Source organism: Meleagris gallopavo, chromosome 1, assembly GCF_000146605.3.
Source record: "Meleagris gallopavo isolate NT-WF06-2002-E0010 breed Aviagen turkey brand Nicholas breeding stock chromosome 1, Turkey_5.1, whole genome shotgun sequence".
Classification (NCBI taxonomy): Eukaryota; Metazoa; Chordata; class Aves; order Galliformes; family Phasianidae; genus Meleagris; species Meleagris gallopavo.
Window position 1 is genome coordinate 96,670,663 of NC_015011.2, and position 18,823 is coordinate 96,689,485.

Genomic DNA, 18,823 nt, shown 5'->3' on the forward strand with positions numbered 1-18,823 from the left:
TATAGCAAGGGTTATCAGATACAATTTCCTTCACATTCAGTGTAATTTGTGGCCCTGCTGTCTGCAGAACTAGTTCCTTTGTTTTCACAAGAGAGGTGGACAAAGATTTAGCACGGTATGTTGCAGACTAGGTTGACTGTGTCATCAGTTTATTTTAGCGGAATTTTAGTCTGAATAACTCACTTAAATTAAGAAAGGTACCAATCCTACCAGAATGGTTTATTTACCTTGTCTTCCAACTGTTTTTCCTGCCATGAAGAAATGGAAAAAAAAATTATGGCAATCTGTGAACATAGCTGAACCAGTGTGGAACATCTGACCTATGAAAACTTAGGCAGTTGAGAAAAAGGCTCATTTATTTCATTTTGAGTTATCCTGGTAAGCCTATTCTGGAAGAAAAAAAAAACAACAACCCCAAAACAAAAACATTCCAAAAGGACCGTGCTCTTCTTTTTAAATGAAAAGAAGGATACTCTAGTTTGGTATAATCTCTAGGAATCATTGAACCATAGCATCATAGAATTGCTCACTTTGGAAAAGACCTTCAAGATCATTGAGTTCAACCACAACCTAACCATACTACCCGAACTCTAACAACCCTCTGCTAAATCATGTCCCTGAGCACCACATCCAAATGGTTTTTAAACACATTCAGGGATGCTGACTCAACCACCTGTCTGGTTACCTATGCCAGTGCTTAACAACACTTTCTGTAAAGAAGTTTTTCCTCATATCCAACCTAAACCATCCCTGGCACAACTTGAGGCCATTTCCTCTCGTCCTGTCACCTGTCACCAGTGAGAAGAAACCAACCCTGCTCTCGCTGCAATCACCTTTCAGATATTGGAAAAGAGCAATAAGGTCTCTCCTCAGCCTTCTCTTGCCCAGGCTAAACAGCCTCATTTCCTTTAGTTGGTCCTCACAGGCCATATTCTCCAAGCCCTTCACAAGCCTTGTCGTCCTTTTTTGGACCTGCTCTAACACCTCAATGTCCTTTCTGTATTAAGGTGTCTAAACCTGAACACAGCATACTGGCACTTTATGATGATATGCAACATTTCTTGAAGTCATCATTACAAGGTCAGATTTTTGTCATCCTAAGAATCAACTGGATAAAGTAAAGGCAGTATAAACAACAACAACAACAACAACAACAACAACAACAAACACAAAAAAACAAAAAAAACAATCATAGGAGAGCACAAGTTATGGTTTGCTTGGTGATACAAGGTGAATTATAGTTAGCTGAAATGAATGCAAAGATACCTTTTTATTTCAAGGTTTCTGAAATGATGCCAGATTGAATCATCACCAAAAGCTCCTTGATCAGCCACCATAGGATCATCCTTTTCTACATTTCCTTAGTAACAGAGAATTCATCCCTGCTTGTGGAGCTACTAAGAACAAGGCCTTGAGGAACCTCATTTAGCAAAAAACCATCAAGGCCTGAAATTGAGTTGACTGAATTTTAGTTGTAGGTGAAAGTCTCTAGGCTTTTTCCTTCAAAATGGAGATACCTGATAGATAAGTTAAGGCAGTAACATGATATTGTATGTGAATGTGCCTTATTATAAACTTGAATTGATTAATTCAACTGACTTCAATATACAAAAAAATTAAGTCTTTCTGTCTCTTGAAATTTTTCTTAGTCTATAACTACCATTACAAAAAGCCTCAGAAAGTCTGCTGGAGTCCTTGCTCCCTGTTTGAGTCTCATTCCAAATGCTTTGAATATGAATAACAGATGCAGGATTAATTCTGAATCAAATGACCTGAAAGACATATTTTCTCACTAACTGGCATGGTTCAAGGTTGTTTTATCCTTGAAATGGAAGTTTGTCTGATTCTAGAAATATCTAAAATGTGTGTTCATTTCAGTATTGTCATTTCCCAAGTCTGATATTGATAAGCAGACATTCCTGTAATGCTTATGTTCAGCTTATAGGAAAAAAAATATTTAGCATTACTGAAATAATGTTAATCTGAAGTAACCTGGTATTTTTTGTAGCTTTTTAACAGAGAGATGTAGAACCGCAGCAGTAAGTTTCATTCTTGGGTAGACCCCGGCTAATTTAAGACCACAGGCTTTGTGATATGATCCCATGGCAAAAGTATTTCCTGCTGAGAGATCATCATGCCGAACAGTCAAAAGATGCATCATCCTAATGCAGAAAACAAGCATTTACTGGGGGAAAAAAGAAAGAAAAAAAAGAAAAAAAAAAGGTTCTGGCTATCTTTTACTTTTCCAATATTTTCAGAAGGGCATCACAGAGATAATTCTTATGCAGCACATGCTTTCTACTCACTATCCTCTTGATATGCTACGTAATGACTTTATGAAATATCAAACAGGACTTGCAAGGGACAAGAGTGTATCTAAGTTAATGTTGGACCTGCTTTTAAAACTTCATGTTGTCTGTGAAATGACTGTATTTTTTATTTGATTTCTTCTGAAGAGATATTCATAGAAGAGGTAGTACACAGAATAAATTTCATATATAGATGTACCTTTGATAGAATTATTACATTTTGTTTAGGTGCTTGGGCTGAGAATTTCCTGTGTTTGTATCTGTTGAAGAGCTCTGGAGGATTTACATTACAGACATGAAAGAACTCTAAAGAAATCTTGTAATACTTGTACGTTTGTGAATAAAGAACCTTGCAAAGTAAGACAAGCATGCAAAGTTTGTAGTTAGCAATATGTGAAATAATATGTATCAGAATGCAAAACAAGAACAGTCATACAAAAAAAGAGTGACTTTGAAAAGGTCAGCATACATGCTTAACAAATGCCACTGTCAAGGACCTGTTTATAAGAGTTCCAGCGAAAGAAAATAGTTTTCCCACAGAAATGGAAAATCTGATGATTTTTGCTTTATGGGGGACATGATGGCTGATAGTTTGATATTAAGAAATAAATAAATCCAAAATTAGATCTTGAAGAAAGTCTTCATATTTCTGAGAAGCCCCTAGGATTTTGCGTCTACATCAGTGTTCTGAGACAATTTTAACAGTATTCCTTCACTTGTTATTTCTTACTGGAAGGTCTCATTTTTAGGGCACGGTGTTTAAACAAGAAGATTAAACAATGGTCTTTTTCCCTATAATATCATCTGAGTTTTCTCGAAGTGAGATTACAATCTGACTTTTGCTTACGGAATAAGATAATTCAAGAGATGCTCTTTTTGGTTGGACTAATGGCCCATCTATCCTCATGTGTCTTCATAACAGTGGAAACAAGAAATTCAATTCAGGGAGAGCGTGTGGTCCTCTCAGCTTTCTGTGGTCGATTTTCCTTGTACTCTCTTGGCATCCACTGTTCTTGGATTAGCGGTGTTAGAGGGGACATCCCTACCTGAATCCTTCAGTATCTGTTTATGGCGTTCCTTTTTTTGTAGCTTGAATTTATTCTTTCTTATACATACACAAAATATGATTTTCTCATTTGTACAAACAACTATACAGTGAACAAAAAGTTATGTTTGCTAGAATTTATTAGGAAAACTATTAATCTACATATGCATTTCTAGGACAATAAATACAATGTTAAGGGAAAACACATGTAGCAGAAGCACCATTCTGGCAAAACAAGTTTAGTTTATGCAGTAAAATATTCCCTGTTCTGTTTGTTATTAAGGAATTGCATATAGTACCTTCTCTTCCTTACTATGTTTCTCGAGAAACAGAATGTTACTTTCAGCAAATATGCAGGATTTTTAGATGGGGAATCTTTTTGATTCTGAAAGCTCTATTAGTATTAATTGGAAATTTAAAAAAGCACCTCAATGTATTCATACTGATAGTGTAGGCATATCTACAGTATAATTTCTGACATTTCAGCATTTCAATAAGTGCAGCCATGCATACAGAATCCCTTCTAGGATCAAAGTGGTGGCATATGAAGCTGAGTCTCCTGTCCTAAAGGCAATGGTATTTCTCTTTCATAAATGTATCATTTTTTTCATCTTGAAAACAATTAGATATGTGTGGAAAAACAAGCCCAACCTTCCTATTGGAAGGCTCCTCCAAACACTAATGCCTTGATAGCTGAAAATCTAACTTTCAGTTTGATTTTCTGCTGGTTATTCTTGTGCCATCTCTGTTCTTCAGACTGAACAATTTTTCTCCTTCCCTTGTGCTTGTAATGCTTTTATTCTCCCTGCAGTATACATTTTCTACTGGCTCTACTTTATTAAAATTAAGCTTTTAGTTCTCTCACAACAATCTCTCCCTTCCTACTACTCATTTTAATAGCCTTCCTCTATGTTTGCTCCAGCTAAGTACCTGCTTCCTACTCCTGAGCACTTTGAATACTGGGCAGCTTTCCTAGCCAAGTTGTTGCAGTTCCTTACATGGAAATTTTAATAATTTTCTCTCTCTTTTTTTTTTTTTCTTCTGAGATCTAACTTAGTACATTTCAAAATGAAATAAATCTGGTTAATGGACACATCAGATTGGTATCAGCCATTTTGGATGACATTCATCTTACATAGTTTTAAGCACCCCTGAGCTAGTCACCACAGGCCCCTTTTATAATCAGAGACACTTTACAGTATGATTAATCTGATCTATTTTTAGTGATTCTAACTGCATGAAATCTGCTGTGCCCTAGAAATACTCTTCACTGACCATGCCTAAACAAATATTTCATTTAGAGACATCTATCATCTAAGCTGAATCATCTGAAGAGCTTATTTTGTAGTTCATTAATATAATCAGGTCCTTCATTTCCTCACAAGGTTTCAAATAACAACAGAAGCAATAATAACCACAGATATAACATTGCAGTTTGCACTGCAGACTTTCACCTTGTTTCTTTTCCTCCCGGTCTCTATGTTGTGAACTGACTTTATTCTGTGTTGACAGTACTTTTTTACTGCGTATTGAAAATGACTCTTCTACTACACTTTAAAAATGCAAACAATAGTAACCAGAGGTAGAACCACTTCCCTTCAAAAACTGTTGTTTCCCTCAAAAAAAAAAAAAAAAAAAAAAATTGTTTGGATAATGATTTGTCTAGACTAATGTTTGACAATTGATATTCTAGATCACAAGAAGAAGCAACGTGTGTTTTAGGAAAGGAGATTGCTGTGATACTTGCAAACAAAAACAAGATACCAAGTTTTGATCAAATTCCCACCTCATAAATAAAAGGATGTAGAAGTGGGGGAGTAGATTAGGTGGTTGTGAGCAATTCAGCTCTATAAAAACTTCTTAACTACATCTTCTAAACAAGGGTTTTATTTAATATTTATTTTAAAAGTTAAATATAAATATTTAAAAAGTTAAGATGAAAATTAAATTTTGTAAAAGAAATACAAAAACATATGATTATTGTCTTCTTCATTGGAACAGTGATGGAACTTCACAAAGAACAAATGGAAATCAGAAGGCAGTCAATACCTCTACAGACAAATTTGTGCAGTTACCATACCGTGTGATCTCACAGTGGATTGATATTTAATAGTTTGCTATGGCTGAATCTCAAGAATTTACCTCAAAACATTAAGATATGAACTATGCAATGAAGAAAGTGTTACTACTATACCAGTGCTTCCTTGGTTTCCTGTGGTCACTTTTTGGCTCAGACACCAAGACTCAGGAAACTCTCAGAAATGTCAATGCCTTACTACTTCATTTCCTGAGTGACTCAACCAAAATGGATAAACTTCCAGATAATTCAGGCTTAAAGACAAATTTTCAGGTACTAGAATGCAGTCTAAGAAATACATCTGATGCAAGTTTATTCATAAAATAGATTATATTAATTTAGAACTTAGTTAAGTGAATTATTTTAAAATTATTCTTAGTACTTCTAAATTCCCATTTTCCTGTATTTTCTGTAGTCACATTTCTGTGTGTTCTCTACTTGGCACTGCAGTGCTATGTTCAGTTTTAGCCCCCCTGAGTAACAGCAGTTCTGACAAATGGCAAAGGATCATTAGCTGGGGAGTCTTCTACATGCTGCTGACATAAGGATTGAAGGGAAGATGGAAGTGGAGTCTTTGCTGAGGTGCTTGATGAAAACTTGTGAAGGGAAGGTCACAGGCTGCAGCAAAAGGAATTGCGATTCGACAGAAGTAAAAAAAATCCATCATGGTGCAGGTCAAGTAGAGGGAAAGCTCATGAGGATAGCCCATGGACTTCAGGAGTAGTACTGTCCTGGTCCGGGTCCTGAGCTACCTGCTAGGATACTGAGCACAACTAGGGGTACTGCTGAGTAGGAGGTTGAACTAGGTGACCTGCAGGGCTCCTGTCCCATCAGGTTTCTCTATCAGTCTTTGTCCTTCTTCTAGTTTGTGCTAGCTCCTAGAAGTTCATTATTAATAAGCAGAGATATGGTTAACAAGCTGTCTACATAGCAAAATGAATATGAATCTTTGTGTCCTGATGTATCTTCATGTCACAGAAAAATAATTAAATCTTGACTTCATTTGCATACATAGCTCAGCATGTGACTGAATGTACAGCCAGGAAGGGATAGCCCCAGTCTGTAGCACGATAAAAGATGGTGGATTCTGCAAGATAGCAGGCAGCAGGGCAGTGACATAGTTCTGGCCTACTTTTACTGCCTTCTACTGCCTGCCTTGCTGCAGCTGTGGGGCAGCAAGGCTGGGAGTGGGGCTAGTCATGCCAAGTGGAGGAGCAGCGAGGCAGTCTGTGCTGTGGTACTGGGTCACAATATTGCCTGACACCTGGCAATTCCCCAAAACCTGAAATATATATATTTTTTATCAGTGTATTTTGTAATATAATTTATATCACTGTATGTGTTTCTTTGAAAGTGAGTTTATTTAAAAAAATCAAGAGGCTGATTTATTGCATAAATCCATTTTCCTTGTTTGATGAGCTGTGTTTCTTTCAGGTGTCCACCTGCAGCTCAGTTTTGCAGCAGGATCATTTGTATCACTTCACTAACTGCTGGTAAGTCCTGAGATCATTATTTAAAGTTTGTATTAGCATGTTGCCACCAACAGATTCAGGTGCTTCCTTTCCTGACATGGAGATGGGTGAGACTCCCATTGCCTCTGACATGACTCCCACAGGATGTAGTCATAGTGCTGGCAGGGTGTTGGGACCACAGTGGAGGCACAGTCAGGCCTGCTGTGATGGCTGGCAATCATGAGCCTGGCCTGGCTAGGATGGTGCTGCAGCGCTCAGCAGCTTTTTCTAGTTGGAACATAACTCTGCACCAGCAGCACCAGAACTGGGTCTACCATCTTAGCGCCATTAAATTGGATGGGAGTTTTGTTATGGTCTTCTTCACTCAGAAGAAAATTTCTCCTTAAGTTTCTAAGAAATATTTAGTGGCTATCTTCTTGCTTGTGGGAAGGCTGACATTGTCTTGATGTGATTCTAAATATTTTTCCTTAAAGATATGACTAATTACCTCAGTCCCTAAATGGAGAGTCATAGTGTTTAAAAAATCAAAATGCATCACTGACCATGTGATCAAAATGCAAGTTGTTTATATTTTGTTTTACTAGTCCTTTGTATTTTGTCTTTGAAGCAGGAGATAAATATATATATTTTTAATCCATTATAGAAAGAGTGATTAATTGTAAAAACAAACTATCAAAATTTTTCCTTTTGCGTGATTTAAATTTATCTGGATATCTGGCTATTATTTTCTGCTGGCATCTATAAATGGTGGTTGTTTTCCCATGATCACTGCTACATCAAGTCAGCTGAAAAAGATTTGAAATGTCTTCTCGGTTTTCAGGTTTTATTACTCTTCCTTCACTTCTTTCTGTTTTTTCCATATCCTTTTAAAAATATGAAAGAATTTGTAAACATTACTCTGATTACTACAGTTACTGCAGCTGGAGCAAAAAGCAGTCCTCTGTAACCCTTTATTGGCCATTTACTGGCCAGGACCTTATATTGAACTGTAGATCCCAGCGCTTCCACTGCACACTTCTGCAGTATCCCTTTCAGTTTGTCTTTCTGATCTAAGGATGACTTTTGATTGTGTGGTTTTCATACAAATTTGCGTTCTCTATTTAAAACCATTTTGGCTAGGTTCATACTTAACGTTCCTTGTTACCATTACTTTTCTTCTCTCTTCAGATGTTAGAAATTGCTTACTTTTGTGGTGGATTCTGCTCATGCTTCCAGTTGATGTGAATGTGGGATCTCAAAATAACAAGCCATAAGGAAAAGCTTATGCAAAGGTCTTTTGAATAATGCTGTATCTACAGATATTCTTCAGTTCAAGAGATTTTGATTTTGGATGTCAGGCATGTAGTAGACATACGTATAAATTGGATGCATGTTTTTCGTTTACAGAAGAGGTGAACAGTGAAAAGTGAAATAATCAAGAATATTTGCTGTGTGAGCTACAAGTATGGGTGGCTGCTGAATGTTGAATTAGTAGAAATTAGCCATATAACTGTACTCTCAAAAAGCACAGTCACCAGCACGTTTAAAATGAAGCAGGTGATAGTGGCCTAGCTTTTTCTGTAAAAGAAATGCTGGACTTCATGGTGACAGCATTCCTGAACTCAGACTTGATGTCAAAGTTTGTCTTTTCTTAATTTTCTTTCTCTCTCAAAGACTTTACAATCACCATTTCTTTTCCTTGTGCTTCCATTTCTTTCCCTCCTGCTTACATTTCCTACTTTTACTGTGGATTTTTTGTTAGGCATTATTTCCTTTCTTTCATTTTTGATTTTTCAGAGATCAGATCTTCTCTTTTACTCTCCTTGTTTTCTCTTACTAATTTATTTGTCCATAAAATCCAGGTAATTCTTTCTTACTTTGTGGACTTCTCATCCTATCACTGTACTTATTTATCTTATATGTGTGAGGAAAATTTTCTCCTGTGTTGTCTTTTGGCCTATAATATTAAAAGAAATTATAAAAAATTATAAGGAGAAAATAATCTAAATCTGTACATGGACAGCAGTGGAAGACAGCTGTCCAAACAGGTTGTATATTTGGTCATAGATTTGTTGGAAGATAAGTCTGTTTTATTCAATAGAACATGCATTTTTGATATTTTCTTTGCAGTCAGCAGAGAGCTGAACATAAACCCACATAATCATTCTGAATACTAGTACTGGTAGAAAAAGAGCGAAGTCCTCTTTTTATAATATATGTCATTTTGTTCTGGAAATTTTCTTTCAGAAATAAGGAGAAATTAAAAAAAAAAGGATAAAGATCATATTTTGTCTGGAAACTATGAATGAACTACTACTAAAAATATAGATAGTTTGGAAAGTAATGCCTCCTATTTATTTTCATGGAAACTATAAAGGATATGAAGAGCACAATAACAATTTTTGATAGAGCAAATTTTCAGCTAAAAAGCACTCTTTTTCAACATAATCACCACCATTAGCTATGTATTTTCACCAACAATATAAAAAACTTGCACAAGTGGACTCACTGTTGCTGTCACCACAGCTGAAACACACCACCTCACTGTGCTCACATCCACTATTTGATATCCATAAATATTCTGCAAGCATCAATTAATGTCAGTGGGTACAATTTCTTTTGCGTGGAGGAATTCAGTGATGCACCTTTGCTTCATATGTACTTCCGCGTCACGTGCAATTTTGTCAGACTGCCCCTCTGCTGCCATCTATCACACAGCAACAAAATGTAATGGGATATTGGCAGGAAGGTTAAGCCTCTGCTTCCATGCATCCTCCTCTGATGTTGTGGGCCGACATAATAAAATAGGAGGCATTACTTTCAGAGTAGCCCTCAGATGTTTTTTAGAGTAGCCCTTTTCCACCATGTTGCATTATTTTCACAGTTACTGCCTACGTGGAAAAAAACTCTTCTACTTACCAGCAGAAGCTGTTGTTAGATTCCACACTGAAGGAAACATAGTCTATGTGTAATACAGTATGTGCTATCTGCATTGGTTTTGTTGTAGATGATACTTTGAATTTCTTCTAAGTTAAGAAGAAGTCTGCTCACTCTGTATATTTGATAAATATAAATGAGATTTTCCATTTGCTTCCATTCTATAGAGCCTTTTAGTTATTTTAATTACTAGCATATATTGTAGAAGTTCATTATGCTATTAAAGTAACGTAGTTTATTTGGTATTATTCTTGGAAAAAACAATGACTTGGGGTAGCACATCTGTATTTTTTTAAATTTATTTATTTTTTAAACTTCTGGAATAACTTGATCAAAATTGGGCTTAGCTGCAAGTAGGAAACTTTATTCTCCAATTTTTTTCATTTAACAGAAGGAATCTGGAATATCTTTATATGTAGGGAAAAAAAACAACAGCATTTCTTTTTTACGGAAAAACCCAAATATAAAGAATACCATTGTTTGCTGCACATGTGGCAAAGTCTGGTTTATATTAAGTTGAAGTTACTGCCATCTGGTGGTGAAAATAGTACTATATCAGTGCAATTGGAAGCGATTCTGATAGGATTTCCTTCTCTAGGAAACCTTGAGAAGTGAATATTGTGTGTCTGTGCACGTGTGTGAGTGTGCGTATATATATGGGGGGGGGGGGGGGAGGGAGGGAGAGGCATATATGTATAAAGTTGTATATAAAGGCATATTTTAGCATTTGGGTATAGTTTTAAAAGAACTTGAAAATATTCCAAGATAGAGAATGGCCTGCTGAACCACAGACTAGTCAAGAGTATGAAACTGTGAAAGAAAATATGGAAAAACATGAAAGGAAGACAGCAAAATGTTAGCTGCGATACTGTCAGAGCATCCATACATTGGGCTTAAGTTAATGCATATAATCATGTATAAAATTTATCCCCAGAAGATTTTGTACAGTAGGAGTTTTTATGTTTCATGCATTTTTGGGGGGTTGCACTTTCTATGGCAGAGATCATCACTAGTTATTGCTGCAAAAACACCTGAGCTGGCTCTGTTTTAATGCTACATTCCTTACTCAGACTTTGGTGCTTGGTGTTCCTCTTTGAATCTGGACGTGTCCTAGTATTGACTGTTACCTGACTTCTGAATGAACAGCCAGTAGAAATGCATTTTTATCTCTACTGATTAATAATCAGTAGAGTCTGTGTGGCATTTTACACATATTACACAGTAACTAATAAAGAGATATCCAGTTTGAGATAATGACAGATAACTATCTTCAATAGTAAGCTGTTCAGTAACCATGTAAGTACACTAATTTGTGTCCAGAACTTGTTCTGCTTTCATTGTTGTAGTGTTGGAAGACCTTAGTCAAGATTAGGTCTCTCTTATGTACAAGTATAAGTAGGCTTTGTTCTCATACATGGTGTTTTCTGCTGCTGGAATGCAGAAGAAGTGGTCCTTTGCACTTAATCTGAAGTTTGTATCAAAAGTGTATCTTCTAACTACGGTCCTCTGATGTTGAGAGTAAAAGGCAAGTTGTGGGATCTAAGTATCTCACATGATTCATAGTGGCTTAGTGAGTGTCCACAGCCCTCTGCTGTGGGTATGATGGCTGTATGTTTATCTCCTGATGGTAATTCAGATTTTATCAGCAAACAGTTGCTGATGTTAGTTAAGGTAAGGCTAGAGGAGGCATGCATGGCCTCAGCATTGCTCAGCCATGGCTGTCTCCAGACTCTCAGTATTGCAGGTTACTGAGAAAGTCGACACAGACTTGAAGAGAGACTTTGCACTCCAAGTCCTGTCTAGTAAGAATTGCAAGGGTTCACTTGACTGAAAAGATGTGCTTCCTATGTAGAGGAAATTTCCATCCCTATCCTACGCTGAGAAGCTTATGTGATTCTTGATTCACACATTTACAAAATACTTGATCAAGTCTTTTTGCTCTCAGCCACAAAAATTCTATTTTCAAAACAACAGGTGAACTGGTCCTACAGTTTTGTAAGTTCTTTCATCCTTGAGTCTAATTCAGCAAAAAACCTAATGATACTGGTTTTCTGCACAGCTTTTAGAGGTTACTGAAAGGGTTAAGTACGGCTGCAGATATTTCTCATCTCTCATCATTCTTGTTTATTTTGTTTAAAATTCTTTTTCACTTGGTTGGATTTTTCTGCCTCTTGTAGTTTTTTGTTTGTATTTTGTCTTCTTCCTTTTTCTGAACTCTCTAGGAGTCGGAGTTCTGCCCAGATAACATCTTTCAAAAGGAAAACCATTGACCTTGTAATCCCGTCATTCTGTTTTTAAGACTACATAGCACATGCAGGTGTCTGATTTCTTCATAGGTTTTAGAGGATGTACGTTTTCATGACTTTGCAATGTAATTGCCTAATTGTTTTTCAAGGAGACAGACACTTTTCTCACAGTAAGTCTCTTACGGGAAAGGTTTGACAGTAGCAGTTAGAGCACTGGATGGTACATGACCACATATTAAGGGAGTACTTCAAACTCAAGCCCACAGCTGCTTACCAGAAAACCATTTGGCGCAAAGAGCTCTTTCTGACTCAGGCTAGTTTGCAGAAGACAGAAAGGTTGAACAGCTTTTAGAAGGAAAATCATGTTTGTTTCCTTTTTCCAGCCCCCATCTCTCAACATAAAATTCACTTTGTGCTGTATAACAGAAGTTCCTAGTTTGATTAGCTCTTGATTAGAAAAATGACTGCTTTTTCTTTTCACTTCTGCTGATAAAATGACCGACTTCTAGCCATTTATTTTGAATATTGGTGTTATTGAGATTCAAGCTTTCTGGAATTTCCTCCCCCATCCCTCACTCCCCACCTATAGATGCGTATACTTACTTATATTTCCTTGGGAGTAATAAGCAGTTTGATAGATATAAGGTAATATAAGGTAATTGCTATCTATGCTGAAGATAATTGAACTATAAAAGAGGAGCTTTTTGTAGTGAAAGATGATACAATGCAAGACAAGGCTAGAAGTATGTATCTTTTGTAGACAGTCTGTTGTGATGCGATTTAATGTTATATGAAAATGTAGAATGCGTTAAAATCTCTGCAATTTAAGCTTTTTGAATCAAAATTGACTATATACATATCCTCAGAAGTTGATGCAGAAATTACTCTTCTACTTGATTATGCAGGAAATCTGAACAGAGCCTCGTAATGATCCTTGAAAATCTATGGGGGTATGGATGCTTCTCTCCAGGAACAGCCCACTAGATGTGATATTTCTATTTTATATTTGAATCACCATCCTTGGAAGTGTATAGAACTTGACAAGACCATGACCTGCTCTCATTAGATCTGCTTTGAGTGGATGATTGAATTAGATGACATCCCTTCCACCTCATTTATTTCATGATTTTTTGATGTGGAATCAATGCTTCTAGGGACAAGAGTGTTCCCGTATAATAGAGATTTAAGTTAAAGGTATTACTTCTTCCACTGAAGGTGATGAGTGACTGAAGTTGCTAGAAAAAAAATGGTCTAATTCTGAGACTAAAAATCACTACAATGGACTTATCTTATGCGAAACACAACTTTTTATTATCTTGCTTGTTCATCCTTTCTAAGGATGGTTCAGAGTGAAGAGAACAACTTTCTATGGAACTTGAGGTGCAAAACACAGTTCTTTTCTTGGCTTTGTTTGACACAGACATAGAAGTATGTGTACACATTTATTAAAATGATGTAATAAAAAGACTTTATCAAAACATTATATTTTACTTTTCATTTTTCTATTATGAAGAGAGGTAAGAAACCAACCGTGACAGAATCTACTTATAGCTTTTAATGAACTACTGTGGATACTTAGATAACCTGTTTCTAAAGTCAGTAAAATGTCCACATACAACTAATAGAAGAAAGAATATCTTCAAGGATCCTGTTTTCTCCTTAAAGCAAAATAATTAAAATATTTTATAATCTTCAGAGTATCTGTTCTGTTTCTTAAAATCCTGTGCATTAGAAAGCTGAAGATCAGTAAAATGAGAATAATGTTTTCTGAAATTATTATGCCGTCATCTCTGGCTTGGAGGGAACACCCTCTCTCTGGGGGTAGAGAAGTGATTTAGTCTAGGACACAAAGCAATTTCTGCTGTTCTTGAACAAATATCCTCAAGTAAAACAAACTTCTATGAACTTTATGCTGTACTTACTCCTATTTACTATGGGAACTTCAAAACTCAAGTTAGTTAGAAGTGTTGGTTGGTTGAATTCAAGTAGCACTTAGTAACTTGACATTATGTTTGCTAAAGATGTGGTTCAATTACATTTTGGGTAACACTGGTTTCTATAACATCCCACCATGTTGATACTACTTTTCTTTGTGTTTTGCCCTTCATTTAGAGAGGTATGCAGAACTGATCCACAAGAAAGCTGGCCTATCTTTGAATATAGTCATGATTGATAAAAAGCAAAGAAGCACCAGTGATCTATGTAGTGCTTATATAATGTTTAACTGATGATTACAAAATGGCTATCTTGTGATGTGTAGCCAAGACAGACAGCTGAGCTACAGTTAACCTTCATTATTATGTTGTCATTCAGTTTTTAGCTTACTCACGTTACAGACGCAGAACCATGTTTTTGTATCTCAAATTTCACTGCCGTATTAATGTATTTGTATCAATTACAAAACCAGCTTATGTCCACAAAGAGTTTGCTGTGTGAAGCTCTAACAAGTAATGAATCTAACAGGCTCCATACATAGTTGACTTGCATGTTCCTACTTATTTTTTCCAAGATAAAGAACACTGAAAAGTGTTATGCAGAGGAAAGTCCAGCAGATATTATCAGTTTGGACTCTATGTCAACTGTCTCAAGTCCACAGTGACTCCATCTGATGTCACTATTACTTCCATTACCAAAAGATATTAGGTTAGATGTTGTTCCCATGGCAGCTCTGGGCTAGAGCTGGTAAACTCTAACAGATCTGATTTCACACCAATGCAACTTCTCCAAAATACTCAAACAGAAAAAAAACACTCAGTTACTTGAGCACAGCACTGAAACCATGCTGGCAGAGTCTATCTGAACTGCATGGTGCCTGGTCCTCCACAGTCCAAATGTTCACTATATTAAGGGGGATGCAGAGCTAGAGCCTTGCTGTATTATAGCCAGCTGTGTGGAGCAATGTGCCTGAGTCGGCAGTGTTCTTCCCATTCTCCCTAAAGCAATTTATGTTACTCTCCACCATTCCCCTTCCCTCGCTGCTCTCACAGCATCCTGCAGTTTCTGTGGAATACAGGCTCCTGTCACCTTGGAAAACAGAATGAATGCTGCTGCAGGGATGAGGTAACTGAATGGCTGTAGTAATGCAGCATAATAATGAAAATCCTAAATTTTTAATAATGATTATGATTAAAGGATTGTCTTCAGGATACAAAACTAAATCTGGTAAAAGTAATCTAGAATATTCTTTATGCTTCATATTGGAATGTCATTTATGTACTGTTCGAAAATTGCTGAAGAGACGATACAAGACTGCTTGTAATGCCTTTTACATAGATTATGTTACAGCAGGGTGTGCAGTCTCATTTTTTTGCAATCTAACTTCCCTTCAGATAACTGCTTAGTAGTGTTCAGAATAAGATTTTCCTTGAAGAACATGTAAAATAAGCAAGCTTTATTTTCCCTTACATTTTGTGTTGGTTTTGTTAAGGAGTTTTAAAATCTTCTGCCCCATGTTGGAGCAAACATTGCAGTTCTCTGGAATGGAGTTTAAAAAAAAAATTAAAAGAAGGTAGATATTTGGTTTGGAGTGTGTTTGATGTGTTGGGCTCACAGCTGCACACTGCATCTGCTCAGGAGTGGGCTGGCCCACTCAGAGCCAGCTACTGAAACCTACTGCCATCTGAGGTCTCTGCAGAATGTCAGCCCACCTTCCCTGTTGAGAAATTAATGTGCTTAGAATGGTCACTGGTGCCCTTGAGAGTTAAATCTCCTTCCTGTGCCTGCCACGTCACTCTTGCCACATTTATACTTCATATGCACACCCTTTTCATTTCTTCCTTATTTCCAGGGTGTCTATGGGAGGCACATATGGCTTCCAGTGCAGCACCTGTAAACTCTCGCAACTCTAGAAAAAGACAACAAGGAAGGTGTGTTTTGAGTGTAGCAAAATGACATTAAAAAAAAAAGCAGTGTTCTGAAAAACATCAGTCTGTGAAAAGTGTATTTTGTGTACTCCGAAATAAACTGACCTTGACAATTTTGTGCCTGTTAAACTGAAGAAATACTAATGGCACTTTTATATTCTAGTGTCTCACGTATATATATGTGTTATATGGAGCGCTTGGATAGTACAATATTTGCCACAAAAACTCCACCCCTTTTAGAACTTAATAACATGGTAATAAGTTTTAGGTGATCTGAAGAGAGCCTTCGCTGAGGGGAATAAAACGTTAAGTAATGAGACCCAATAGATGTACTGAGGAGTGTGCAGAATACCACGACAGGCCACTGTCCTCATGGAGATCAGCATCAGTGAGACCTTGTCATAGGGGATGCCTGGGGAGATATAAGGACAGCATGGATTAACTCTTGGGCTAGGAATGTTATATTTTCAATAAAACACTTGGATGGATTTAAACACATCAGGATAATGTTTGTTAAAGCCAGAGAAGAATGCCTTGACATAATTGAAAATTATATTCTGGGAACATGGGAAATGCATTTGGTGAGGAGAGAGAAAGAAAAGATTATACGTGTGGCTAATGACATGAAGAAAGAGTGTCTTGTCTATGAAGGCATAGAGGGAAAACCAAGGGTCCTATCAGTGAAAGCCAGATGTAAAATATTTAAGAAAAATTGAAAAACATTTTGTGGTTGGTACTTTTGTGGGACAAAGCCTGAAATTTTTGCTTTAGCTATGCCCAGCCTGAGTTAATGACTAGATATTCATTGAGAGATAACAGAAAAGTACTGTGAAAGTTTAAACTGGATAAAAGGAATCTAAAAGATTAAAATGAATGTAGGATGGCATGAGTACTAGAGTTGTAAGTTGGCTGTCTCCATGTTTATGCTACAGAGGTGAGACATTGTGTATGTTTGCCTTTTCACTGATGTGAGTGATATCTAGTTCACTTCTACTTGATCTACTTGGAAGCCAGATGGAATCTGAGAGACAACTAGAGAAATGGATTCATCTATATTTGTATAATCTAAGAAGTATTCATACTGGTTAAAAAAAAAAAATCTCCTCCTTAAGATTATGAAGACTAGACAAGACCTTTTGAGTAAAACTCTTCTTGAACAGTAGACGCTGTTAAAATGGAATTCTGAATAACTGATAATAAGCGAAGACAAGAGGTAGTTTGTTTTCAAACCTTGTGTTATTTGCATAGCAGTCATCTTCGTTCACAGCTATTGGAGAGTAGTACAGACAGCTAAATGTTGGTCAGTACTTAATGGTAGTTCTAAGAAAAGACAAGAAAGGTAAGTAGTAATCTTATTTAAAGGATATTTTGTGTCTTCATGAGGATAGACAGTCCCAGTGAAAATAGTAAAATTGCCTGATGCTGGCATTTATTTAATCCTTTTCTCCAGATGATGTTAATGTAAATAAATGATAGAAAAGACTTGCTTGTCTATTTTCAGCAATATTCAGTTTTCAGATCTGAGCTCTGTTGGCTTCAGTTATTGGAAGTGCATACCAGATAGCCACAGAAAGCAGAAGAATTCAGTGTTTTATAAGAAATTGGTTATTCTTCATTTAACTGCATTTGGTTTTGTTTAACTACACTTGAATGCTTTGAAGCTGAGGTTGATACACCAGTACCAAACTTTAAATCTTGTTCATCTGGATTAAACATATATAAACTATACGTAAGCAATTGGGATCACTTTATTGTTGTTGTTGTTATTATTATTATTGTTTTGCTTTTTTTCCTCTGATAATGATGGCAAAATATCTGGTCTTGGCAAGGATGAGAAGACTACTTCACTCCTTATTATTTCTTGGCTATCCAATCTATTCTCCACATTTAACCAAGTATAATATTCCATTGTAAGCTAAGAAAAGAACTGTCTCAGCTGTTTCATTGATGTTTTTGTGTTCCTTAAATTTAAACAGATTTTCATTAGAGTTCCATAGGAATAACTAGAGTTAATTTATGCATGTATCCTCATGTGATTGTTCAGAAAATAATTGTCATAGATGGGAAATAAACTGCTTTTATAGCCTCTGTTTTGTTTATGGAGCTCTGTTTACAGCAATGGGCAGTGCCAGCCAGGATGCTCTCTGAGCTTAGTAAATATGGAGAAGTCAGCTCTCTAGCAGAAATAGTTTATACTATTTCTATAGTTTATACTATATGTTTATACCATTTTGAAGAAACAGTGCAAACGGTGATGAGTCAATATATGACATAAATTGTACCTAAAATATTTTAACTTGTCACTCTACTGTGGCAGGATACACCGTTCAGCTGGGTCAGTTGCATCCTGCAATCTGGTATCGGCATTGGTTATTGTGGGAGTCAATCAATTGCAATCATCCCATTAAGCAGGAAAAGATCCTTGGATGTTCTGTGTTAGTGTTAAGGACGTACACATGGGGAAACTGTGTCAAATGTATTCTGAATGCAGTGGAATGTTATATTATTCCTGTTTAATTTCATATATGAAGATAACAAATGTTGTCTGGAAAGGCTTTGGAAACGTTGTCTTTGAACTCTGTTGAAAACAAGATGGTCATCTGAAGCTGAGTGACTTAAGGATACAGAGTATTTAAAATATAACAAAAAAACAAGGCAGAACTAAAGTAGAAAATACTTTAATCAAGCACTTTGAGAACTGGAAACAGTAATAAAAAACAGTAATGATATGAAAGCTGGTGTTTGGACGTGAACAACATCAGCCTGGTTAACCAGGCCTTGAAATTGGAACATATAAAATGCTTGAGATTGGTAGCAAACTCAGAGCTAAGTCTAGAAGCAAACTATCTTTCTCTTTCTCTTTCTCTTGCTCTTGCTCTTGCTCTTGCTCTTGCT

The 18,823-nt window shown here is 36.4% G+C and overlaps 1 long non-coding RNA gene across 1 annotated transcript in view; it reads left to right on the forward strand.

Annotated features, from left to right (window-relative positions):
* Positions 1-18,823, forward strand: part of LOC104913987 — a 232,537-nt gene that overhangs the window by 92,528 nt on the left and 121,186 nt on the right. Inside the window, exon 3 of the long non-coding RNA XR_795754.3 lies at positions 6,866-6,924. This is a non-coding gene — a long non-coding RNA (uncharacterized LOC104913987). The remainder of the gene's footprint in view (positions 1-6,865; positions 6,925-18,823) is intronic.